Genomic DNA, 27,847 nt, shown 5'->3' with positions numbered 1-27,847 from the left:
GACCTTGAATTTGGTAACAGAACACTCAACCATAAATAATTTCGCATTTGAATACATTAGGAATATTCTTGTTAAAATACGTAATAAATTAGAATTGCTCATAGCTCATATTTTAAATGAATTACTAAATTACTAGCTAAAGCTCTACAAGAATTGTTTGTACTAAGGCTCATTAGATAATGATGCCTGTGGGCGCTATTCGTACTCTAATTATTATTACGTATGTTAATAATTTATTAAGTAAATGTATGTTTATTATGTAATAATACAAAGTCGTTACTATATACATATATTATGCTAAGCTTACAATTTATTTATTACTAAGAACAACTAGGTTTATTGAAAGGAACAGATCTGCTATGGTCTCCTTGTATGAATCCACGAATTGGAGTGTTTAAATGAATATAATATAAATATAGGAAAAAAATTATTTGTTTGTTATAAACAAATAAAGTTTGTGTCCGCTACATAAGGTCTCTTTCATCCCTGGAAATTCTTCATTATATTTTCTTCGTGGTATTAAATTACAATTAACGTTCTCGGATAATTTAATATCAAAGCTGTAGGTAGGTAACTTCGGAATGTATTATTAAACTTAGTTGTTCATTAAAATTGTAGTTTTTATAGCATTATATATAACATTATATATAAATAAGTAAATAAAAACGCTATTATATGTCATGTTAAAAATTATTATAATATAAATTTACTTAGGCTATATAGAATATATTATTATGTGATTACAATTATAACATCGATTTTTTTTATAATAAAAAAAATATTACAGAGTTATGTAACATTAATCTTTTGATATGATCTAGGATGACTTTTCGGCACAAGACTAGTATAAGACATTCCGTTCCTCACTTCCAGCTCAATTTCCAAGTTCCACTCTTTATTTTGTTACCAGAACGAGAATATGAATAAAAATATTTCCTCCGATTGGGGATTGAACCAACAACTCACTCACATTTACTCAACACACTCACACTCACGCAGACCTTTCCTTATAGAACATTTATTATTCACAACCTAAAGTACAAAAAACAAATAAATCTAATGAACTTGGTAGTCAAATCTATAGATTTGTTGAATCTATTTTGGTATACCAAAATAGATTAATCTAACTAATGCTTCTTATATCCAACAACGTTTAAAATCAATCTTTAAGAGGAAATGCTCAAAGAATGGGGTCACTAATTGCCTGTCGTTTTGCATTTCGATTTGGTTAATAGCGGTGCGTATTCCGTGGAGAGCCAGGCTAATTTAAATTAAAAAGGGAATCGCGGTTTCGCCCCGATCCAAGCGATTTCCTGACCGTTGAGAGTTGGGAAGTTAGCAACTATGCAAAGTGCTCTTTTCATGTAAACCAGGAATTTTAAAGCGGAAGCCGCACTAAAGATTTCTTTTATATCTTTTATTACTTGACTTTTTTGGTATATATATCAAGAATATATATTAATTTCCGCAATCCAGTCAGCTGTTTCTTCAAATGAAAGAGTGCATGAAAAAGTTAATGTGATAAAGGTAATATCCTAGATAATAAATATGCAAAATAAAAAATATATATAAAAAATCTACAAGAATTTATATGGATATTTATAAATATAATAGTATATAATTTAATGTTGCCCCATTTTAATAAAAATTGCGGTCAAGGTGAGTATTGAAAGCATAAGTTCCACCGCGCTGATTGTATTGAAAAACAATAAATACGATTCTAGTTCTCATAAAAGTATACTACGAGTACACTATATAACTTCGTTTATTTCCCTAGAGAGAGAATGGTATATCCGTGCTAATTTTAAATGATTTTGTTTCCTGTTTCGAACAAAATCGGGAAAATGACTGCTTTGTAATAGTTTTGTATATGTGTATATCCCGTTTTTTCCCGTTTCAGAAGCATTTTTTTTCTATTATTATTTATAAAAACATAATCAACGGAGTTATGTTGCCTCATGGCGTGAGAACGGTACCGGTAAACGCCTAATCAGCGTTCGGCGTATGTAACGCGAATCCCCTCATGCCATGGGAAACAAACGTAGTGTTTTAATATTAATTATTCTATATTTTTATTCTTTAGTCGATTAGAGCATGCACTTCTGCTCGGTCGATTCACTAGTTAAGTTAATTTTAAGTTAGTTATAAGAACATATAACTTTGTTCTTATTTTAATTAAAGTAAATTTAAATATAACTTTCTTAGTTATTTTTAAAAGCCCACTCGCGCTCCCGTAAACATGTCTACGGCCAAAAATTATTTTTGATATTGTGTATCTTAAAATGGTGCTATATACACATTAAAGGTGAAAATGTATGTAAATAAAATCAACATAATATTAATCATTATCTGAGAATGAAGAACAAATTTGTTTATACGACGTTCGCTTTACATATCCTTAGGTTATTTGCATAATGAATCTTTTGATATTCAGGTTTTCCCTTAATCAATACGTAACTTCATATGTGACACTAGCTTTTATTTGCGGCTTCGTTTCCATTTTTTTCACGTTGTATCCCGCAAATAGCAGAGTAGGCAGAGGTAAGCAAGTGTTAAGACTCTACGTTTTACACATTCCGCCGACTTCTGAAGGTATTGCGCATTAAGTGACGGCTCGCAGTGGAAACCGCGCTATAATATACTCTTCCTCGACAAATGTCCGATGACGACAAATCCAACACTATTTTTTTTTATTTAAATCACTACTTCTGTAGATATAGAAGTATAAACAGTAAAGATAATAATATATCATAAATTGGATATATAATTGTTAAAAAATATACATAAATATTTTCAATAAGCAATATTATACATATTATGTTCTATTGTAATTTAGAAAATCGTTAATAGCCGGTAGCCCGCTTACGTTCATGGTTATTAGGACTGTTTGATCAAAGAGAAACTTTCTTTGGTCGTTCTTTTTATGTCGAAATTATTGACACAGATACTTTTATTTATAGATGTATTTTATACTATTGGTTTCTCCTTATTTCATTTAAAAAATAATGGTGATAATATATCTAATATATGGGGTTATATTAGCTAAGGATGATGCCATCGTGACTCAGCTCGAAAAAGCTGGACAAAGCTAGCAATTTAACATAGAACAAAAGTGTTGATCTCTAAAACGAATAAAGAACCGAATAATGGATTAATGAATCCCCATTGCCTACCCTTAATTAAGTAAAATGTGTAATAACATAGGAAATATCTACAGGTATATCATTATTATTTAGGAACGTCGAATTTTTTTCAACTGGATATCTCCCACTTATAATATATTTTTATGTATTTTCATGATTTCTCCCGCAGGATTTATTATTGAAATCATGATTCTTCTTCTTCTTCTTCTTCCTGGCATTAATCCCGGCTATTACCGGGGTCTGCCTAAATCAATATTGAAATCATGATTATTAAGAGGAAACAAGCAAAGTAAGTAACAAATAACTTACTCGACTTCATTTTGCCAATACAAGTAGCAACTTTTACGCAACTCCAGTTAAGTGAATCTGTACTCGACTTAACTCGAGTCGAGCTTTTCCTCGTAGACATATATCTTAAATACTCTTTCTTACTTTGTGTTAAGATATCAAAAGGTCACTACACAAAAATCATGTTCCAGCTTAGCGTTAAAACACTCCATTCTTCATTTTTCATTAAATTTTCAAGACGTCGCCTATTGAGACGTGGAACCCAACACTCTGTGTCTAGCAAATACCAAAACGTGGAAATTTATACCATCGCGTTTACAGTCACATGATACAAACTGAAGGCCTCACGTGACTGGTATATTAGATTTATATTCAAAACATTTCTACATATTCAGTATTATATAAAGTAACAGTAATGTGTGAGCCAACACATTCAATTTACATATGAATAGCTGCTGATTATAGCAACTAAAAGAAAAACTTAAGAATTACAAATTCTAGACTAAGGAATTACATAATATCCTAACGTTATTTTAATTTTTTTTTACTTCCAGGCTTTACGTTTTCACGTTTTTTCCCGCATATGACGGGATAGATAAAGAAATCCTAGTGGGAAGACATTGCGATCTCGGGTTACCGCACAAATGGCGTAACTTAACGTCGCAATTTGTTGTTTGTTTACCAGAGCGTTATGTATATTTCACATATATCAATATAATTCAATATAAATAACCTCGTGTAGTTTTCAGTTCCCTGAACAGATATGGTACTGTATAATCAGGAAACTGGCTGTCAGCCAAATACCGTGGTCTTGGTGGCGCCTTTGAACAGATAGACTGGGATTTATGGTCTTAATCATATAATTCAAATGTATAATGGCTTCTTGCTAATTAGAAGTTAATGCAAAATGCTATAGTTGTTTGTATTTCCTTCTTTTGTATGTCGTTTTCACTAAATTAGTAAAGTTGCTATAAATTATGCTTCGCTATCGCGCTTTTTGTAAGCGTTAAGTAATTACAAGCTGTTAATTAAAGAAACAGAAAAATTGAGCGGAAGGACACGGAACACTTCTTCTACAGATTCTCTCTGCTTACAAAAATTGTTATATAATAAACATTCTCCACATAATATTTCAACCCATTATCACCTTATTAAATAAGAAATACAAAAAAGTATTAATAATAATATATAAGAAAAAATACGTTCAGAATACAATTTATTAATTAAGAACTCCATATTAATAAAAACATTATATTTGGGGGACCAAAGAAAGATTATGAACCATTATGCTTGGCTACCTGATGTCACTGTCGTGAGAGCCCACCCTCGTCAACACTAAATCAATGATCTTATCATATAAGATACTAGAGTCCTAGCGCAGCCCTACGAGTGTAAACGTGACAGGTTGTGGGTTCAATTCCTAATGAATTCAGCGTAAAGCGAAAATAGTAAGCGTTAAAATGATTCTTATAAAACTGAGAAACTGGAGCTTAAATATATTATTTGAGCCAAGACTGAGATTTAAAGTCTAAAATATGAGTACTTTTCTTGAAGGAAGGAACGCTACGAATTTCTTTTGTAAGATTAGAATATGTTTAAATCCACAGTGGTTAAGACGATTTAACTTTTATAATTTTTCCTTATAGAAAATAAAATGATAATATAGCCTGACCCCCGTTTGTCCGGTTTCCTTAAAGTACTATTCTACGTTAAGAAAAGAAAAATAGTAGTAGAAAATGTATAAAAATTTAATGCAACGGGACTCGAACTCGCACTTCTTGGAAACAGTCCAGCTCTGACCACTAAGCCATACATACATATATTCCTATCAAGCTATGGCGAAATTCTTTCACTCTACAAATGAAAATAGTCTCTGCACCTCTATGTCCTTAATGGACCCTATATAATAACTTGAGTCTAAATATAATACACCTAACACTAGCAACACTTTTTCTGCGTTTAATCGTAGCACTCACGAGCATTGCGAGAGGCCTCAGAAGATTAAATAAATGACACACAGACGCCGCTTACGAAAGAAAAACGATATTATACATTTTTTCATCTCAGAAATATTTTGTTGCAGCGTTTACTATATTTCTTTTTATATTTGGGCCATTCGTTGTAGTTGTTAACATTATTATTGTAAGGATTGGATTCTAAGGATTTTTTTAATATATATATTTATTTATTTTGACGTGAGGACTATCTGCAAGTTATGTATGGAGAGGAAGAGGAGGCGTGGAAAAAGTATGCATAGACCGTAGCACTTGGCGCACTGTTATCTCTGGTACAGTGAGTTACAACGGAATGATTAACTTGATGTAACAAAGCCTTAAGTCTTCCTCATTGAATGGACTATCCAACCTAAAAAGATTTTTTTCCTTGCGAACCAGTAGTTCCTGAGATTAGTGCATTCAACTAAACACACTCTTTAGGTTTAACATATACGTCTATACATCTTGATGGAAATGGTAAATTTTAATAGAAAAAAGTACAGATATTATTTGTAACGAAAAAATGTATAAGACTTATTTAATTTCGATACCACCTCCAAAGGTATTCAACAAGTGCTTCGTCACAAGAGGATTAGTAATTCTGCTAAGGAGCTTATCGGGCGAACGTGTCAAATTCACATATTGAAAAGCTACGTAGAAGTAAAATTTGGTATTCCTACATTTATGCCTGAAGTAAACGTATTTGATACTTAATTTCCTTTTTTTTTTTCAATTTCACCTTGCATCCCGCATGTAGCAGATCGGCAGGTGGAGCCTAGTGTTAAGACACTCCGTTCTCCACTTTCTATTCAATTTTTCGTTAAATTGGGTGCGTAAATCGCGCTTGGAATAAATCGAGACTGTAGTCTTGTAACCAAGAAAGAAAATAAAACGACATATCGAGGGTTTGAATAATGTTTTCAAAAAGCAATCATCTCCGCTACATCACTCCAGTGTGTTCACGTAAATCGGGGCTTTACATTAGATTTCCCCATACGCCCCCACTTGTATAGCATAAATACGTGAGTGCTTGCCTCTAATATATTCAAAAGAACTCTATACGACTATTTTTATGATAAACTCTATAGACACCTGTCAAAGAATTGCAATAAAATTTTATCTTTTATTTAAGTTACTTTGTTTTTTTTAGTTTCTATATTCCGTATGAAGCAAAGTAGGTAGAGGGTTAATACACTCCACTCTCCACATTCCGCTTAGTTTTAGAGACTTTTTAACTACAATCATTGCTTCGTCTGATTTTGAACTCACAACCACCAACCATCACGCATTCAATAAACGCTGTCCGACTTTCAGGACTTACATAATGTATGTAAACATGGCCTTTCATAGCTGAAAGCAGTATTGTCTTTGGACTGTTTTTAAGGCAAATATTATTGTAGCGCTGAAAGTATTGAATGTCGTTTTATCTTTTCAAAAAATCAAATATTTGCTTTTACTATGGATGACTAGTATTTAGATTTAGATTTACCTCTGACTTGGCTTGAGGTCCTTCGAGTCTCGCTACGTTATAAATAAAACGTTAATATAACAGTGTTAAATTAATAAAATATATTTTAAAATCTCATAGTAGTTTTGTATAAAATACTAATTGCATTATTTTAACGTTGTCATTAAAATCGGTGTTAATGGGACACCCACTTAACTAAATTAAGCTGTACATCAACAGCTACAACTATGAAAATGACGTTTTGTTCTAAAAGCTTTTCACTTCCTGTCCGTTACAATTTAAATACAAATGTAAATTAAAATGTGTTAAAGTACATAGAGCAGGGTAGGCCGAGAGAGCCTAGTGTTAAGACACTCCGCTCCCTACTTTCCGCAGAATTTTGATGGCATTGCCTGTTGAGTAGCGGAAGCTGTTTTGCCTCGACACCAGAGCGAAGAAATGAAAATATCATATAATTCCACAAAATGAATCGACTGGCTAAGGCATTACGTTTTTCACTTTCCGACCAAATTCACATTTCATGAGAGAGGGACATGAGATATTTCTTGTTGAATAGCGGAGTTAAATGCCGCCCGTCTTATTGTAACTTATAACTAACACTATTTTCCAAATTACGGAAGGTAATATCTTTAATAATTTCAGAAACAACTAAGAGTATGGTATGGTAGACCACTTAACCCAAATAATATAACAGTCTATAGGAAATGCAAGATCGTTCAACTTTGGTCTGTTGGCACGTTATTTGGCAACTTGATTTAGTGCCACACTCGCGTTACACAAAAGTTTTATTGAACTCTGTAGTTACAAATGTGCTTTGGGATTTATATAAATAACTATAAAAAAGATCTTAATACTTTTAAAGTATAATAAATGTCAATTTGCACTTAATTTATTTAAATAAAATCACGCTTCACGCTGTTTCCCACACATATCACGGTAGGCAGAGGGAGCCTGAGAACATAGTGTTAAGATACAACGTTTCTTTTAAGACAGTTTCGTTCCCCACTTTTTGAAAATTCTTGGGGCATTACGAGTTCAGTAGCGGCAAGAAAAACAAATATAAAATATTTTATTCCCCCGAATAGGAATCGAACCCACAACCATTATGTTTACAATCACATGTTTGTTTCCCTGCGCAGCGATGTAAATATATACGAGTCAAAATATATACAAAAAATATTATTCGTATCCTCTTACTCAACAAAAGTAATATTGCCAATATAATAACATCCCAATTAGAGAATACCCAATATATAATAACTACGAGTATATACACATAATTCGTCAACCAAATTGCCGATAGCTAAACTACTTCGTATTATCGTATACGAGTACATATTTTCCGCACCAAATGTTTATTTTGTCTCATTTGTGCTGGCTCCAGTATAGAATATGGATTATTTATGAAAAGCTGATATATGTGGATTTCTTATTGTTAAAGCAATGCACGTATAGTTATTTGTGCTAGAAATTATTTCTATTATATATATTTTTATTTCTTTTAGTTCTTTTTAAATTTTGGACGGAAAGAAAATTATTAACTAATAGAAATTAGTTAACTACAAATTCTATTATTTAATCGTTCGAGATCGTTCTTCAGAAAGTAATAGAAAATATACGCAAAGTTTCAATGAAGTATTAATTTGTTTTTTTCCCATATACAACTTTAAAAGTATTAATAGTTTACGAATTTATGTGATATTTATTATTTTCTTCTTTCTTCCGTATGGTGTTAAGCTCCGCTATTTAACACGCAATACCTCCAAAATTTGACGGAAAGTGGGGAACGGAGTGTTTTAACACTAGGCTTCTTCTGCCTACCCTGCTGCATGCGGGATACAGCGAATAAAAATCAATTCGTATAAATAATATATTTATCTATAAACAATAATTTTAACTAACACTCAATCAATTATTTGTATACAAAACTAATTTTGAATCGTACAAGTACAAGTCCAGTCCACAATGCGTAGCACATAGTATAAGTAAGTTTAATTTCATTAATATTCAAAAGCTCCGTACACTTGTATGCAAATAGAGTATAATGTTTGAGCATCTAACCTGTGTAGTGTAGCCTAGATACGTTCAAAATATCGATACTACAGTGGGTTTTCACCGCCTAAGAGAAATGAGCGGGAAAAAGCGGGTAATGCTTAGGGGGAAATCTTTATGAATATTAATAAAACACAATAGGTTTACATTTCCACCAAGAAAAAGTTTTATAATGTGTAATTACTTCGCTTCGCTCTCTAGAACTGAGCGAGTTAATTTCAACTCTTTTTGTTCGCTCGGTCCTTACGGTGCGACTATTTATTGGTGGAAATACAAGTATGCAGTTTACTCTTGTGAGGCGCAACGTAGTCCGGATTGGGTCTGCTCTGCTAACGTTGGAAACCAGGTTTAATATTATAAAGCTCAGGACTTTGATTAATGTCAGGAAGTCCATTTAATGAGGAAAATTAAAGCTTATATTACATCACGTTAATCGTTTCGATGTCATCCCCGGTTTTTTTATCTTTTTTTTATTGCGCGAACTTGCGTTTCTTCGAAACCTTGTCATATAGCTAGCTATATCTATAATAGTTTTGGTAGTACATACCACGAAATAAATGGTTTTTACTCAAGTAAAGTTAACTAGTTTGTCAGGTTATTTGCTAGAAGCATAGAAATATTTTCATGTAAATGTAAATCTAGAATCTGGAATTCATTTGAAAATTCAGTAATTATGTATATAGAACCACGTTTTTATTGAACATAAAATAAACTAAATCTTATTATTTCCTTTTTGTTGAAATGACAAAGTTACAAATCAACTGCCTTTACACAATCATAGCTCCGTCAGAGACAATTGGGTGAAATTTAGTGTAAAGACAAAGGCGTTATTTTTTGTTTCGACGAATTTATTAGAATAGAATATTCTGAATGATAGACAAAATGGAGTCAGGGATGAGCTGGGAATTAGATTACCGATAATATGACCTTACCATCGTGGTGCAGCTGCACAGTATCCGACTTTAATCAAAATGGGTTCGATTTCCAGTCGGAGGAATGAATTATAATTTTCATTTCCTACCAGAAGACATCAAGACAAATCGTTGTGATTGTTCAATCACTCCACCCGATATGTGTCAAAATTTGAGTTAACGGAGTATTTTAACACCGCCCCTCTGCCTAACCCGCAATATGCAGGATACAGCGTGAACATATAGAAAAGTTGTATTTTTGATTAGATTTCAAGTGTCTGTCGTAGCTTAGAAAGTTAGGGATGTGAAGTGATTGATCAAAATGCTTCAAAGTCAAAGTCAAAAGTCAAAGTCAAAATATCTTTATTCCATAAAAATGCTTAACATTTACTTGGACATGTCATAAAGTAGAAAAAAAAAATGCAAATTAAAAATAACAAAAAAAATGTGCAATTTTGACTTGAAAAAAGCCCGTTCAAATGGTTGAGCTCATGAGAAGATACAGGCAAAGAAACTCATGGCCACTCTTTTTAAATGCCAACATTTGTTACAAATTACAATTAACAATTTTAACTTAGAAATAGAGCAACTCATTTCCAAACATCTTTATCGCGAACATAATCTTTAACAGAGTAATATGCTTTTTGGCAGAGCCTGTGCTTTACCACTTTTTTAAATTTGTTCAGTGATAAATTAACCATGTCGTTTGGAAGTTTGTTATAAAAGTGTATACTTTGACCTACGAATGAGTGAGATACTTTATGGAGCCTAGAGAAGGGCACAGCAAGCTTATTTTTATTTCTTAAATTATGTTGATGGAGGTCACTGTTTTTATTAAATTTATTAATATTTTTATGCACATATACTAAGTTATCGTAAATATATTGGGAGTGTAGTGTGAGGATGTTAAAGTCTTTGAATTTATTTCTTAGTGACTCCCGTGGACCCATTTTATAGACTGCTCGGACAGCCCGTTTTTGGAGCACAAAAATGGTATCTATGTCAGCGGCACTGCCCCAAAGTAATAGGCCGTAAGACATAATGCTATGAAAATAGCTGAAGTATACTAAACGCGCGGTGTCAACATCGGTCAGTTGACGAATCTTACGGACTGCATACGCTGCCGAACTAAGTCTACCAGATAAAGTTTCTATATGCGGACCCCATTGTAACTTAGCATCTAATGTTATACCTAAGAAAACAGTTTCATTAACTACTTTAAGTTCCTCATTGTTCATCAAAACCCTGGTTTCTACTTGTTGCACATTCTTAGTAAAGAACCTGATACATTTAGTTTTACTACTATTTAAAAGCAAGTTATTGACACTAAACCAGTGTAATATCCTAGAAAGAGCATTGTTTACATCGTCAATTTCCAATTGCCGTCTATTAACCTTAAAAACTAAAGATGTATCATCTGCAAACAACACTATTTCACAAATATCTCTCATAAGGTGAGGTAAGTCATTGATGTACAAAAGGAACAAAAACGGACCCAGAATAGAGCCTTGTGGCACCCCCAATGCTACAGGTGACCCGTGTGATAGTTTCCCGTTGACATTTACTTTTTGAATCCTATCACTTAAATAAGAAGTGAGAAGATCCAAAGCAATGCCTCTTATACCATAGTGGTGTAGCTTCCTGATAAGAGTTTTATGCTGCACACAGTCAAATGCTTTGGACAAGTCACAAAACACCCCAAAGGCATCACGTGACTCCTCCCAAGCCGCGAATACACTCTCTAATAATTTGACCCCAGCATCAGATGTTGACCTTCCACGAGTGAAACCAAATTGACCTGTGTGCAGTAATTTATTTTTATTAAAATAAGTAAGAAGCTGACTGAGTATCAGCTTTTCAAAAATTTTACTAAACGTAGGTAGTACTGAAATCGGTCTGAAATTTGTAGGGTCTTGCATACTACCTGATTTAAACAATGGAGTTATTTTACTATATTTCATCAAATCAGGAAACACTCCACAATCAATACATCTATTAAAAATTGTAACTAAATCAGGAATCAAAATATCAACTAAAGAATTTATGATATTAACTGAGACACCCCACAAGTCGGCTGTCTTTTTCATACTAATTGATTTAAAAGCTACACTTATGTCTGAATAATTTACATGACGGAAAACGAAACCATTATAAAATTCGGGAACATTGTCTTTAATTAACGATTCTGCAATAGTGGTAGAAGAACCTAAATCGTTTGTTAGACTGACTGGGAAAGTAGAGAAAAACTTTCAGATCATCATAACTCGTAAATAGAAAAATAAAGGTATTTAAACACATATATACTATGTAACAATGTCGTAATATTTTAGGTTTTGTATTTCAATTTCAAGCTTTTTATAATTATATTCACAACGTTTGAACGTAATGACATTTAAATATATTAATTATTCATCACATTTTGATTACTGTGTTTTCACATGATCCCTATTTGAATGGAATAAATTAAATATATTTTTCTGTTGTTATATACTACAATGGAACGTTATTTTAAAATTATACTTGTTTCGTATTGTAATTATAAAAAATCAAGTATTGCTACTATTTTATCAAAAAAATATTAGCACCAAGTAAGAAAAATAGAAAATCCTTTCCATAACCGATTTTCTTTTATTTTTTTGCACTTTCTATCTGTCCGTTTATAGAGCCACATTTCCTATGACTAATGGAGTAGCTGGCATTTAGCAAAGGTTAAACATCGGTTGAAGACATTTAAATTACGTTTATGAAAAATCGTTATCTTTTCTTATGTGTATGTAGTTTGTGAGAATGGATATTTATTCTTCTTTCACTTAAAAATTACTGAATTGATTTAGGTGAAACTTTACAGTTATACAGGTTATACTTTAGAATATTTTGAGATTTTGTATAATTTCGCTACAGTGTTAAAATAAATTTAAACGGGCACATCCGCGTTATGGTCACTAGTATTCAATAACAACGTATCATATTTTCGCAATTCGGCTGGTAAATTTTAAATAGTTCGTTAGTCAGCAATTCGAATTTTTGTTCGAAGTAGCCGAACTTCTGGTATTTTTCATAAGCTTTTATGCTGTACGGCGTTTCATTTGTACGTTAATTTTGTGAAAAATTCTTATTATTACGAGATTTTTTAAAATACAGTTATATATTAATTTTTCTTATAAAATTTAAAATACCTTTGAATTATAACATCACTTAACTAAAAACAGTAACCTATTATTTATTTAGTAAAAAAATGTATCCGAATGCTCGACTTCATTTTATAAAATAAAAACTTTATTAATATTACTCAAAAAATATTTAAAAACCACGTTTAAATAAATAAATTAATTAATAATTTTATATAAAACTCAACACTAGAAGTGCTTACGTAATATAAATTCCCATTAGTGAAACAGAACGTTTAATGGGAAGTACAGTAGTGTCGCTTGTAGTTGTTACACAGCTACAGCTACACAGTCCAATTGAATTATACTCTAACACTAACAGCAACTGCTGCAACAAACAAGTTGTGAGGCGAGGCGAGGGAGATACGAACTTACCTTGTGTTAGACAGCAGGTTACAGAACATTATTAACTATAGTAAAAGCTCGTATGTTTCTTAAAGCCTAGAGATTTAATTTTTTTCATACTAGAGTGAGGGGTTTTAAGCGCTGGTGTTTTTTAGCGCTGTATAATGCAGGATAGGCAGAAGCTTAGTGTTAAGATACTCTGTTCTCTTTATATGTTGAGTATCGGAACTCTATGCTGCGTTTTGGTTTGTTACTGACGCGAATGAAAATATTTACTTTTCCCCAATGTGAATTGAACCCTCAACCGTCGCATTTACAGTCAGGCTCTATGCCAACTCTTACGTGCTATAAATATATAAAGAAAAAATATGTCGTTTCTTTTTCATTCTCACGTTTTTGTAATCGCATTTATCACCATCTTCGCTTGTAGATTAATTATTTATTTTATTTCAATAATATGTTCAATTTATGGGAAAGGTTTAATATATCAATATTTTTTTTAATATAACTATGTATTGTACTCCGTATAATTCTATTATAGATTTTTCAGAACAGCAAATGTGTCCTACAGCCTACTATCAAACTCATTTAAGACAGCAGATGTCACTCGCAATCAAACATGGCTTTATTAGAGAAATGATCGCCCGTGCTATCGCTAATTTCCCTTTTAACCATTAATCTGTAATGTCCTCTCATTGTAATGTCTTCACATGAAATTACAGATTGTCCTTTTGTTTTAGAAAAAAGTTTTATATAACTGACTTTATCATGTATGACATTATAAAATACGTATATGTATGACATTGTAAAATTACGAACATTGTATATCAGGAAGTAATATTATAAATAGCGGTGTTAAGTTCCGTCACTCAACACGCAATATCCTCAAATTTTGGTGATTAAATAGGGAAAGCGAGTGTCGTAATGGGAACGGGGTGTCAGCTTCCCTCTGCCTATGCTAGGTATAACGAGAAAGTTAAAAAAAAGTTAGGGTTCTGTACTTCAAAAAGGAAAAAAAACCCTTATTGGAAGTAAGAGCCATCGTGGGCGAGTCCGATTGAGCTAACAGGAAATTAATTTAATCAACGCGTGTCCTTTTTGTGAGTCCAAATTACTTGAAAAACATTATTTATTATGAACAAATTGGGTTTTTGTCTTACAGTGTGTGAAATTAAATAAGATGTTTCCTTTTATTAGTAAAGTGGCAATGTTTTGAAACAAAGGAAGAGTCCACAAACACATTTATATTATGGTCATAAGAAAATGTTAAAATTGAATCTTTAGACAAATATTTTTTTTTTATGAGAAAATTATCCGCAAACTCCTATAACCAACAATTTAAAAGACATTTACACTCGACCTTTCAATAAAATTACATATAAATTGAATCTCTCGGGTCATCAATTACGTTATTATTCGGGAAAATTGTATTTATGAATGTTTGTATTTCATAACATATTATCTGTATAATGCAATGAAATATTTTTTTTATCAGAAATCAACAGGCGGTTAATACTTTAGCTTTATTTACAGCTTCTACACAATAATAGCGAGCAGCTTCCCGTTTTTTCATATATAACGGAGAGAACCGAGCGTCAAAACACTTTCTCCACTCTCCGCCCTAATTCGAGATATTGCGTATTGAGAGTCGAAGTAGTATAAGTTTGTAAATAAAATTTTGAAAGCATAAATTGGTTTTAAAATATTTACTAGATTTTAATTAAAAAAATTAATCACCGTTCATGCACCAAGCTTATTACGTATTACGTGCTACTTATTACGTATTACGTGCTACTTATTACGTATTACGTGTAGGCTTAAGGAGTTTCATCAAATGCGTGTTAGTACGCACTCACCTTCAATGTCCGAGCTTTTCTCTCTATATAACTAATTTTGTAATTAATCTACTAGGGTGGCTTTGGAAGTACGAGTACGATCTATAAACAACTCGCTCCTGCTACCACTGCGTACAAATTAAATGTAATTTTTAGCTAAGCTAAGCTTTTACGATCAGCAGCTCCACTAAAATATCACGTTACCCATAAATTTTCTCAAACATCATTAATTTAGTGAAATTAAGGCGAGAATGTTCTAAAATAAACGTGCGATGTCACGAAGATGGATGGAAGATATATAGTACAGGAGCCAACGTTCATTTATTGTAGGATAACAAAATATATTATACATTAAGCTAATGTAGTTCTGTCTCATACTAGATTTTTCTTGTGGTTTCTCCTGCATGGAATTATGCGAACTGGGTACCTTCAAAAAGCGCGTCTATCTTCACTTTAAAGACGTGCAATGCACCTGTAGCTCCTCTGGTGTTACACGGAGTCGTGGGCCGCGGTGATCACATATCGTCCAAGTAAAGACTGTAAAAGCGACAGGTTGTGCGTTCGGTTCCAACTTGAGAAATAAAATATTTAATATTTTCATTTTCTTTGCTTTGGTGCCGAGGCAAAGCTTGTGGAAGTGTCTTAACACAATATCCATCCATCCATCCATCAGCCTTTCAACGTCCACTGCTGGACATAGCCATGGCCTCCCCTAATTCTCGCCACTCCGTCCGGTCTTACGCCCTTCGAATCCACCGGATTCTATTCTATAACATTACCTTGGTAACGGTAATATTCAAAAGATAAAGCTATCAAGGTAAACATGCAGATAGTAGAGACATTGTACGGGGCCTATTATGGGGACTGCTTGGGTACAGAATAATTTATACTGAATTAATGGCAGTTTCTACTCCTGTGTACATACTCGTATGTATGAGAATACATAGAATATAATACATAGAATAATATTAGACGCAGCTTTGTTTAGTATAACATTTGTAGCTTGATCTAAGAACTCTAGAACTCATGTAGAGTATAAATTTCTTAACCGTATAATTTTTTTATTAAATAATCTTCCTAAACATGATATTATTATAGTACTTGTTTTTGTTATAATGACAGTACCCTGAAGAATAATTTCAATACACAACAAAATTTCAATATTACTTAAGAAAATATTTTCAATACATTTCATTCAGATCGTTCAATCTCTGTCGATGTTTTATCTTATCTATATAAAAGTTTAAAAGATCGATTGCGATGCCTACAATGTTTTTGTGGATTATGGCTTAATGATATTTGAATATATTTGGAAGATACAGTAATTCTTTGTGAAAGTACTATCTAAAACAATACTAATATATGATTTTTTAGCTTCACATTGTATCCCGCACACAGTAAGGTAGGCAGAGGGAACCTAATGCTAAAAGATTTTATTAGAACGACGTTTTTCCTGTATCATTTCTATCTAAATGATGAGAGAAGACAGAAACAAACTATTGTCAAGATACTCTGTTCTCCGCTTCCCGTCTGAATTCGAGATATCGCGACTATCGATTCAGTTACGAAACTTAACGGCGCGTTTTATCTTGCCAGAGTATGAGAATTAAATGAATTAATTTCCTCGAGTCGTCTACTGCGACCGATGGCCGATGACGATTAATACTTGAAATTCCTCTTTAAATTATGATCTAAAGAAATAATTTAAATATTAATAGAAAATATTATAGAGAAACTAACTTATAATATAAAACATAAATATTTAAAAAAAAGTATGTAAGTTTGAAATTAAATAATATGAAATTGTAGCTTTTGAAATTGCTTCGAAACGAAAACTACGAGTTTTACTTTAGTAATTGATAGTACTTGCTTTAAGTTTCAACGTAGCGTAGTGGAGTTATACGGTTTTGTAGAATTTTGATTTAGATTTTACAGGAAGTAAAATTATACAACAGTTTCGAGTTACTTTCTTTGAAGTCTTAAGTACACATGTAAAGCTATTATTTTAAATATATGTTATTCATTTTATCATTCGATACTTTGTAACAATTATAGATATTTATATTTTAGGAGACTTTTAGGAGTTCGAATTAACATACATTTGTTTATTAGAGTTTTACAAAAAGTATTATACGAATATATTAATGTGCAATTGTATTTTTATATTCATACAAACACATCTTTCAATGACAATATTATAGATATTTTACTTAAAAGCTTTCCCCCAAAGAAAATCGAACCCAGAACCACCATTTCTTAGACTTACCAGTATGTATAATACTTTTATATATTACTATCAAAACTCAATTAATTTTTTAAGATACTTTTTCCATAAAAAATTAGCAAAAAAGTTTAACCGTTAAGAAATTGAGCAATCGTCACGGTACACTGGTAGCAGGTTAAGTGAAAGCATTTTGTAAGAAACTTGAGGCATATTTAGGCTCTATGGTCAGTGGCTCCGATAGCCGTGATCGTCTAGTGGTTAGGACCCTACGTTGTGGCCGTAGTAACCCAGGTTCGAATCCTGGTCACGGCAGCGAAAGCTGTTACGGCGGAGCTATTTTCTTTTTTTTTTTTTAAATATAGATTGAAAATATGAATAACTGGTTTATTTAGCAAAAATATCCGGCTGTCTCCCTGGACCTCAATCTCGTCGTCCAGTATCATCAAAATAAACATTGTGCTTAAAAAACTCAAACGGTGTAAATATTTTACGAAACATACAGGTTCGCTCGAAAAGAAAACCCGAAAATTTTTTAAAAATATTTTTCTATTACTGGAATAATATTTTGTTTACATACTTTGTTTGTACGGTGGGCTGAGGGAACCTGGGAACCTAGCTTTGTGTCTTAAGCAGCGCAACTCAACGCTGAACTTTGCCTTGTTAACAGCGACGAAATCAAACTATTAAATATTTCATTTACTTGGGTGGGAACAGAACCCACAACTTGTCAAATTTACAGTCTCAGTAAAATTCGAAACGTAAGCTATCATCAAGACAGATAAAATAATTAATTTGAAAGTAATTATAGCGTTTATTAGGGCAAATTTAATTTGCAAAAGTAGGTATTAGCAAAGAATTTACGACGATAGTAAATTTTCACGATGATTTGATTGCGGCTCCCACGTTATAGGACGTTTAGGATTAGGACAGTCTCGTTTTTATGTGAATTAGGGACACCTGTATCTTTCTATGATACCATATTCTACAAAAGAACCATATTTTCGAAGAACGATTTTTAAAATTACAACCACAAATTTTGCAGCGATGGAGGGAAAGAGATGTTTGAATGCCTCTGTCTCAAGTTACAACGAAACCTTGAGTTGGGAGTACAATGAGAAGTCTGAAATGTGGTAAGGCAGAGGCAGATGGAGCTACTGCCAAGGTGATTAAATATGGTGGGCCACGCGTTTTGGCTTATGCTGGAACTCAGGGTTAGGTCCCAGACGATTGGCGAGGTGCAGTCATCGTGCCTTTGTATAAAGGCAAAGGTTCACAGATAGACTGTGCAAGCCATAACGCTATCAGATTGATTTGCTTGGATAGTACAGTTTATGCTAAAATATAGCGAGAAGAATGCAAGAGAGATCCGAAAAGCGGTGGGAGGCCTAAGGAGGCTTTACATTTTGAGTTGTCTTAGCACTAGATTACCAGGTTCCTTGTGTTTACCCTTCTATGTACGGTTTACAGCGTAAAGCTAAAAAAATAGTATATATACTAGTTCTATTATATTTAATTAAATTAAACAAAATAATAAAATTATTTTTTCTCATTATTATTGCAGAATAATAAATAACAAATAACTGAATATTGCAAGATATAAATTTACAACCAGAAATTTTCTCCATAATCCTCCTTTCTCCATTTACTTGCAAAATTAATAACTCACGTACATGTTGGAGCGGCCGTCCTAACTATCAGGAGCAGTGCTGCGGCAATGGCTCGCGGCCATCATCTCCAACTTGATTGGCTCACGAATTGAATACTAATTAAATAAACAAGTCTCGGTAGAGGTTGTACCTACAAGTGTGGCGTGTAGGGGGAAAACTTAGTTTTATCTATTATATGAAGTTTATAAATTTTACCTGTAATGTAAGGTTTACCATATTTGTTTTTATTAAAATACGTTTTTAATCCATTTGTTTTTCTTAATTTATTTATGAATACTTTTGGTGGTGATAAAAAATACATAATCCTTTAAGGCCTTTTTTAGATTACAGCGAGTGAAGCCAAGTGGCGAAGCCTCAAGCCATTGAAATTATTTAATTTTGCCAGCTTAACTTAACAAATCAAAACATCGATCGGCCAAACACGATTGCAGGTTTGTTGTCGGCGATTCCTTCTCGGTTGAATTAAATATTCAATATCTTCATTGCCTCGCTCTGGTAATGATGATGATCTCATTCATTCATTCATTTCCAGAATCTTTGCTCTTCTGTCTTCTTTTCTTAATGCTTTAAGAATTTGGACGGAAATGCCTTTATGAAGAACAGAATCTTAAGATTAGGTTCCCTCTGCCTGCCATCCTATGTGCGAATATGGTCTGAAGAGAAAAAAATAAAAATGTCACCGAATAAAGAGCACAGAAACTATATAAACAATGTTGGATTTATCCTATCTTCTGTCGGTGAAGGTAATAATACTGTATTTAACTTCATAGGAAATTACTATTAATGTAGTGTATTTACTTTTTCATTCCTCACAAACATATCGGTAATGAAATGCTTCAATATAAAGCTTATTCAAAAAAATAAAAAAACTTTTACTTTATTTAGTATTCATCAGTGCATTCAGTCAACACGTAAAAGTCAATATAATCCATACAAATTTAAATAAAAAATATAAATTTGAACTTTTCATAGATACCATACTCGTATGCCAGTCAGTAAATTGAATTGACGTAACAAAAGGGAATTTTAACATTGTTTCAGATATCACTTTATTTTCATATCATGGCAATTTCACAATCTCATTGTTGCGAAACTTGTACCGTGTAATCGAAACTATTCTGGTTTATTGATGTATATGTTTATACTTTTTTTGCTGACTGGGTTTATTAAAAAGAGACTTAAAAAATGAATTTATTGAAAAAAAATTAAAAAATAAGTAAAATGAAAACTCTTGTTTTTTCTCTTCCCGTAAATTCGAGCAATCTTTTCTTAGTTCTCCCCTATAATCTCCCCTATACAGGTAACATATCAAATTTTTGAAGATTCTAAAGCTTAATGTCGACCACGAAAGAGAAATGAGAGGGGACAACATTTAGGCGGAAATTCTCCTTTTAAATAAAAAAGGCTTACATTTCCACCAGCAACGAGTTTTGTATTCATACCCACACAACGAATCCACGATCGTCTCGTTTACCCTCAGATGCTAAGCCGTTGCGGAAAACGGTTGATACTAGTAAGGTTTGGGAATATCATAGTTTTAAGTATTTGTATTAACTAAAAAATAACATATAACTATTTATAAATTATAATAATAGCAAAAACAAAGCTTCGATAAGCTATATACTAATATATATAATTGATCGAAGAAACAAAAGTAAAAATATATCTATAAATGACAACGAACATTCTTAATTAATTTTTGTTTAATCCTCTGTCATCTTAAATATCTGATCTTTGTCAAAGTTTGAAGGCGATAGGAAATTGGATCTTCGAAATAAAGAAGCAATTTAATTTAAACTGAGTCGGTGGCATCTTTGTATTAAAAGCTCGTTTTATCCCGTTTAAATTTTGATAAATATTCATACATTATACGCGAAACTGAGCTCTACAATTTCAGAATAAAATGGAGAACTAAGTAACTTTACACTCTTATGGTATCGTAAGTTATATATATAAACAAATTGCCTCTGCCTACAGATGCTAGATATCTTGAAAATAAATGCCTACATACAGAGAGAGAGAGAGAGAGAAATAGTATGACGACACAAGTCAGTTAGGGTTTAACGTGCCGGTGGATCCATACTTAGGAATAGGAATAGTATTTTTAGCTTCAAGACGTACACATCGCCATACCGCCGTATTTGTCTTGTTACCGATAATGCATTCCCTCGCGCGGAAATCGAGCCCACGACGTCGCATTTAGATTCAGGCGCTGTCAGATTGCGACCGATCCTACCGAACAACTATGCTACTAATAACAAAAATATATTAAAAGAACTACTTCTTTTTTGTATATACCTACGGTATATACAACCAAATTTCCTCTAATTAAGGAACCGGCTTCATTAACAGGTATTGTTATTTTCTACTCATTTGTATTCTATTCTACAGTTCCTTTGTTGAGCATCCACACTTTTAACTTAAGTAAGTAAATTGCAGGCCAATTATTATTGTGAGATTTGTATGCGTTATTATATTATTTGTTTTTTAACCGATTTATGTAAAAGGAGGAGGTTATCAATTCAATTTTATTATAGGACATACTATAACGGTAGTTTGATGAAATTTTGGTTAGGGTCTGACTGTGGGATCCGGTTGAAATTGAAGAAGTCGGTTTTTTTGTTAAAATTGGGGATAGGTACTTTAACTAATTAGTTAAAGTACCTATCCCCAATTACTAACAATTTTAGTTAGCAAGCAAAATATAATAATATTTATATAAACCATTCGTCAAAAATTATTAACGGCATATTGCGGTGTACGTAAAGTTCCGCTTACGCAATGCACCAAATAAGTTATTCATTTTTCATTATAAATTCACATAATATTTGAGTTTTAGTACATTTTATTAAAATAGTACATTTGCAGCTAAATATAGAAGAAATTGTGGACGTCGTAGCGCAGCATCACAGCGTCTGACTGTCAAGTCCACTATGTACACTCGAGAGTTATTTTCATTAGTTAGGGAGAGTTAGGGAGAGTTATTTTCATTTCTTCGCTCTGATAAAAAGCAACGCTATTTATTGTTTCGGAAATTTGACGGAGAGTGGGGAATGGACTGTCTTAACAATAGGTTTTCTTTGTCTCCCCTGCAATGCGGAGAAACGTAATCCTGTATACTAATTGCAAGTAATTATTATAAAAATAATATAAATTATGTTATTCAAGAAAGAGAAAACTTACTACCCCTTTAATTAAGTAAAGAAATTAAATACAAAATTACGTTAGCGTTTACTATATAGTTCGGTCACGACTTATGTCAAAACTTCAAATTACTTATATGATAACCGTATTCGTAACTTGAACTCTAAATAGCCTAACAATTTAAACTTGTAGCCCTTATTGTCTAATAAAATTTAGAATTAACTGCTTTAATAAGACATTGAATATCACATTTCATAATAAAGACGCTTAAATTATATGCTTACGTGTTCGTTTCATTGAATAGACTTTTATTTTTAATATTAAGTATATATGTATTTGTTAATTTTTCAAAATTATAATAAATTTTTACTAATTTTTAGTCAAATTATATAATTTAATATTTAAACATAATAAGAAATATATACAGGAAGACATATATAAAGTCTTCCTTTATTGAGTGACTGACGGAATACTCATGGACGAAACTATTAGATGTAGAAAAATGAAATTTGGCCTAGAGGTAAGTAACGGAGAGATTTTTAAAACGAAAAAAATCCATTTTTCACTTTACGTCATGAGTTCCTCGCAAACAAAGTGACGGGTGATCACTAGTTTTCTATAAAAATAAGATTCATAAAATGGCCACATGCTCAAATTGAATAAGAATCCCGCCAGGCCCATTCCCCGGATGAAATTCGCAACCTTGCAATTCAAATCCCCGGGATTCATTTACGAAGGTCCGGGATAAACCTACTATAATAACGGATAACATTGTACTGAAAATGTAATTTACGACTTTTCGCACAACAATTTCTTTTGAAAATTTGTATTATCTAATCTATTTATCATATTTTTACTACAGAATTTTGTAAAAAATTGTATAACAACAATTATAATGAGTAGAATATGAAAGTTATATAGGAATGAAAAAAAGAAATACCTTCATCCCTGTTCCCGCATAGCAAGGTAGGCTGAGGAAACCTAGAGCTAAATCAGTCCGTTCCCTATTTTCAGCCCTTTTAAGTGGCGACACTCAACTCCTCGCTTTGTCTATTTATCATAGCGATGAAATGTAAATAAATCATACCCTCACAGGGAATGGAATCCACAACTACCTGCTTCTAGTCGCTGCGTCACAAAAAAATATTGTTTTACTTGTAAATATGCTCGTAAGTATACATCAAAGTAAGCAGAGAGAATGAAATGCTAAGAAAATACAGTAGAATACAGAGGAAAATGGGACAAAAAGCATTATTTCAAGTAAATGTTCCCTCAAGCAAGAATCGAACCGATTGACCATCGTATTGTTCCAATACATCATAAAGTCTTTATACTTGTGATAAGACGACCTTATATTTTATTAATCAAAAAGACCTAAATAATATTTATATTACATTAAGAAATCATAAGAAGCATTGTGATTCGGTTTCCACTAAAAATATTATCGGACATCCAAATTGAATTTCTGTTATAAAAGCAAACACTTTTATCCGAGCTCGTTCAAATAAGAGCTAATAAAAATAACAATTTCAAGTCTCCAGGAGCTCTACAGAGGCAATAAGTTAGAATTTATTTTAAAAAGCCCTTTATACTATTCAAATGTGTCGTAAAAATATAAAATGAATAAAAATTGAGTAAAATACACATTTAAATAATTAAAATGCTAAATAAATTTAAATAAAGTTTTAATTTTATCTTTACTTTTTATGTAGAGACTAACTTATGTTTTATTTTACCTGCTTGCACCTCGTTTTGAAATGGAAAAGGCACTCGAATCGGCCTCTAAACCTTGCAAACTTGAGCTTAATTGTTAATATAAAAACTATAAATTTTGTATAGCACTAACCCCGAACGTTATTTGTATATTCTTTTTTGGCGTTTAAAATTTTTTTTTTTTAAATAACTTGAATAACAACCTAATTATTTTCTAAAGAGCGACATTTCAATTTGAATGAATGGATTTCAATGTGTTAACATAATATTGTAAATGTATGATGTAGATTTTTTGTATATTTATTTTTAAATCTAAATTAATATAGAGCAAATGTGCTTTACGATATCAAAATTACTTTACTAAACGCAATGTTGGCGCAGGGTCATAAGCGTATGAGTGTAAGCGCGACGGTTGTGGATTCGATTCCCACTAGGAGAAATGAAAAAGTTCATTTTTTCATTTCATCGGTCTGGTAACGAGGCAAAACGCGGCGTTGAATTCCTCAAGCATTCGGTAAAAACAAATTTATATTGATAGATAGCTGAATCTAAAATTATTTCTTTATAAAAAAATGTAAAAAACAGAGCTCCGCCGTAACAGCTTTCGCTGCCGTGACCAGGATTCGAACCTGGGTTACTACGGCCACAACGTAGGGTCCTAACCACTAGACGATCACGGCTATCGGAGCTCTTGAAGTAGTTGTTCAACATTTTTATAAAGGTAAAATACTAACAAAATGAAACGTCTCAAATTATAATGATCTAACAGATTAAAAAGAATCTTTTAAAATGAGTCAAGTTATCAGAAACTGGAGCATTTAAGTGTACTTTCTCTTTCAATCGCTTTTGTAATAATATCAAGTGTTCTCAAATATTTTATGGCAATTTTATTTTAGAGATTTGTTTGTTTTAATTGGTATAGCTACATAAACAGAACATTTGTTTGTTTTAATTGGTATAGCTACATAAACAATTATTTTTGTAACTAACTGTCTTCCTCTACTTTTAGTATATTAATACTTGCTATATCTGCTTTATTTTTTTATAACCAAAAGTGATAATGATATCAAAAGTCAGGAATCTAACTCATGGAGGCTTCCATTAAATTAACTATAATAATCATTTGTTTATTCGTTAGTTTATTTATAGTTAAAGTAAGCCACATTCTCGAAACTACAATTACAAAAACTTTTGAAGTAATATCTAGTGACAATCATAACAATTATCGTCTACTTTTTCTTCTCTTTGAGTCCTCTTTTTACCTTTCTAATTATTCTTTTTTTATGCATATCTTCACTATAATTTGGTTAATTTTTATTAAACATTTTTAAACTAACTATCGATAATATATAATCGATTAGAAATATATTCGAACGCCAGTCGATCAAGACGGTCGAACTAACAATTATTGAAATATATGGATCCTGACAATTAAATTTTTTCTGCTTCAATGGTAACCAGCATCAATTGTCGTATTTAGACTGTCGGACTGGATTGACCCAATTGAGATGAGAACCATTTTTCATAAGAAAGATCCCTCGGGCGCTACTAACTGGCTATACTAAAATAAAATGTACAAATTTACTGAAATATTTGTTCTTTTTTTCCTTCCAGGGAACACATTAAATGGATTTTGTACATAAATATTATTTTTATTTGTAATATTTTTTTTGTATTTGTACTAAAAGTATTTAGGTTCATCAGTGACACTAGTGCTAAGACTAATATATCAGAGCGGAGGGGCACGAGCGTGCTACCGTAAATGCGACAGGTCTGGATTCGATTCTTATTCGAGAAAATTAATTATTAAATATTTTCATTTCCTCACTCTGGTAACGACGCAAAGCGCGGCGATGACTTCCGGAAGTGTCTAAACACTACATAGGCTACTACTTCTATATGCAGGATGAACAAAAATATTTTTGTCATAGACATTTTTATCCATAAAAATTAAGCTACCAGTTATATTATGCAAACGATTCGCCCGAGGATAGAGATTTTATCCCCCAATGTAATTAGGACACTCACCAAAGATTACAGCGGCCGTGGACAATGTCGCGAGTGTTGGAGAAGCGCTTGTAAATAATAAATGTGCGCTACCAGCTTAGATTTATGGGTGGAAAATATTAAAATTTACATTTTTGTGGGTCAGTTTACTTATGACATTTTAATATATTTTCTTATAATTTTTAAAAAGTTATTCTACATTTAGGAAAGCGCGTTAGGTTGTTAGTTCGATGCTTCCTCGAGGAAGTGAAATAATTATTGTTTTCATTTTCTCGCTTTGGTAACGTGGTGAAGCGCGGCGTTGAGTTCCACCACTCAACACGCAATGCCTCTATAATTTGGCAGAAAGTGGGGAACGGAGTGTCTTAGCACTAGGTGACCTCAGCCTACTCTGTTATGTGCGAAATACAGAGTGAAGCTAAAAAAAAATAATTAAGCTCATATTTCTAGACCACAATCTTGGTCTAAGGCCTCAAATTATACGTCTTCTAAAAAAGTAATATTTAAATTATATTTGCTTTTTTCTTGAGATATAAGATTCTATGCTACAATATAAAGCTACTCTTAGGGTAGGCTATGATAAACTAAACCCTTGGTAATTAATTTCTGAAAAAAAGGATTGGCTTAAATTTTAAAATTTTGTACGGACGGACGCATAATTAAGCCTTTTCTCTGGGAAACTTTTTGATTAACCCACAGATTCGGGAAGTACGTTATTTAAAAAGTAAACGTTAAAAGTGATTTAAACCCCAGTTTATATGTTTTATGTGTAAGCTCAACGTAAAGTTCATCTTTGAACGAACTCTTTACTCCCACACGAAAGCTTTTCTTAATACTGCCTTTATTTTGCACCTTTGTTCATTGTTTGTCCTTAAATGTCTGTTAATAATAATTAAAAATGAAAGTCAACACTTTCTTCCAAAATTAGTCGGCGCGTGAAAAACGGAGAATCTCAACACTACGGTCTCCCCGCCCTCCTCTACTCTACTAAATGTGGTATACAGCGTGAAATTAAAAAATATATCTTTTTATTATAATTAAATTCAAGTCAATCATTTGAATTTTCATTCAGGGCTTAAGTTCTTTATAAAATTGCGATCGCTAATTCTGTGTGAAATTCATTAATAATAAAATGGAGCGAAATAATTTAAACGCTTAATTGTACTGTTTTAATTATAAATAATAATTAAATAATTTGGTATTTCGAGTATTATCTGTGTAATAATAATAATGTCTACAGCTATAATTAACAGATCACTGAGGCGCAGTGGAACACCGTATCATTGTATTAGGAATCGGATTCGATTCCCACTCAGAGAAATTTCATTTCCCCTTTAAGGTCAAACAATATTTCGTATTCGGGAGAGAAAAAAAGAAGTGTCTTAACACCAGGTCCTGTCTGCTTGCGGCGTGATGCAGAAAAATATATTTTTTACTATCATTGTTGGTAGCGTAACAGATAGAATATTCTCCTAAGAGAAGGTAGGTGAGGGTTCTGTTCCGTTCCATAAGGGTTCCGTTTGTAATCTTAGAAATGTATATATTTTTTAGCTTCACGTATTAATTCGATACAGAATAAAAGCTCTTTTGATCTGACATCTCATCTATTTCTGTTACTATCACACATATATTAAGAAATTACACATTACAACAAAGTAAGTATGAAAATTAATAGAAAATTAACTGAGAAAACTGCTGAACTCAATAACCTCGTCTAGACTCGGCGTAATGTCTTTTGTTGTTAAAATATTTAACATTAATTTAGTTCTTATTTTCAAAGGCATAGAGTTTAAAATGTGCTGTAATTTTGAAAATAAACAAGTTGCAGCTTTTAAGCATGCTACTTTGTGAAAGCTTTTAAAATTTTATACGTGAGAAAACAAGATTGG

At 32.2% G+C, this 27,847-nt stretch overlaps 1 protein-coding gene and 2 non-coding genes across 4 annotated transcripts in view; 2 read left to right on the top strand and 1 right to left on the bottom strand.

The window, feature by feature from the left end:
- The window catches only part of LOC146535982 (uncharacterized), a 46,659-nt gene that overhangs the window by 14,084 nt on the left and 4,728 nt on the right, over window positions 1-27,847 (top strand). The gene's annotated exons all lie outside the window — the stretch shown is intronic.
- Window positions 17,668-17,739, top strand: TRNAH-GUG (transfer RNA histidin (anticodon GUG)). Its single transcript has one exon. It is a non-coding gene; the product is annotated as a tRNA-His (tRNA).
- TRNAH-GUG (transfer RNA histidin (anticodon GUG)) lies at window positions 24,560-24,631 on the bottom strand. Its single transcript has one exon. It is a non-coding gene; the product is annotated as a tRNA-His (tRNA).

The sequence above is a fragment of the Heliconius melpomene genome, chromosome 10, assembly GCF_056956725.1.
Source record: "Heliconius melpomene rosina isolate 202511_hmr_F chromosome 10, ASM5695672v1, whole genome shotgun sequence".
NCBI classification, from domain to species: Eukaryota; Metazoa; Arthropoda; class Insecta; order Lepidoptera; family Nymphalidae; genus Heliconius; species Heliconius melpomene.
This window is presented reverse-complemented; position numbering and strand designations above follow the sequence as displayed.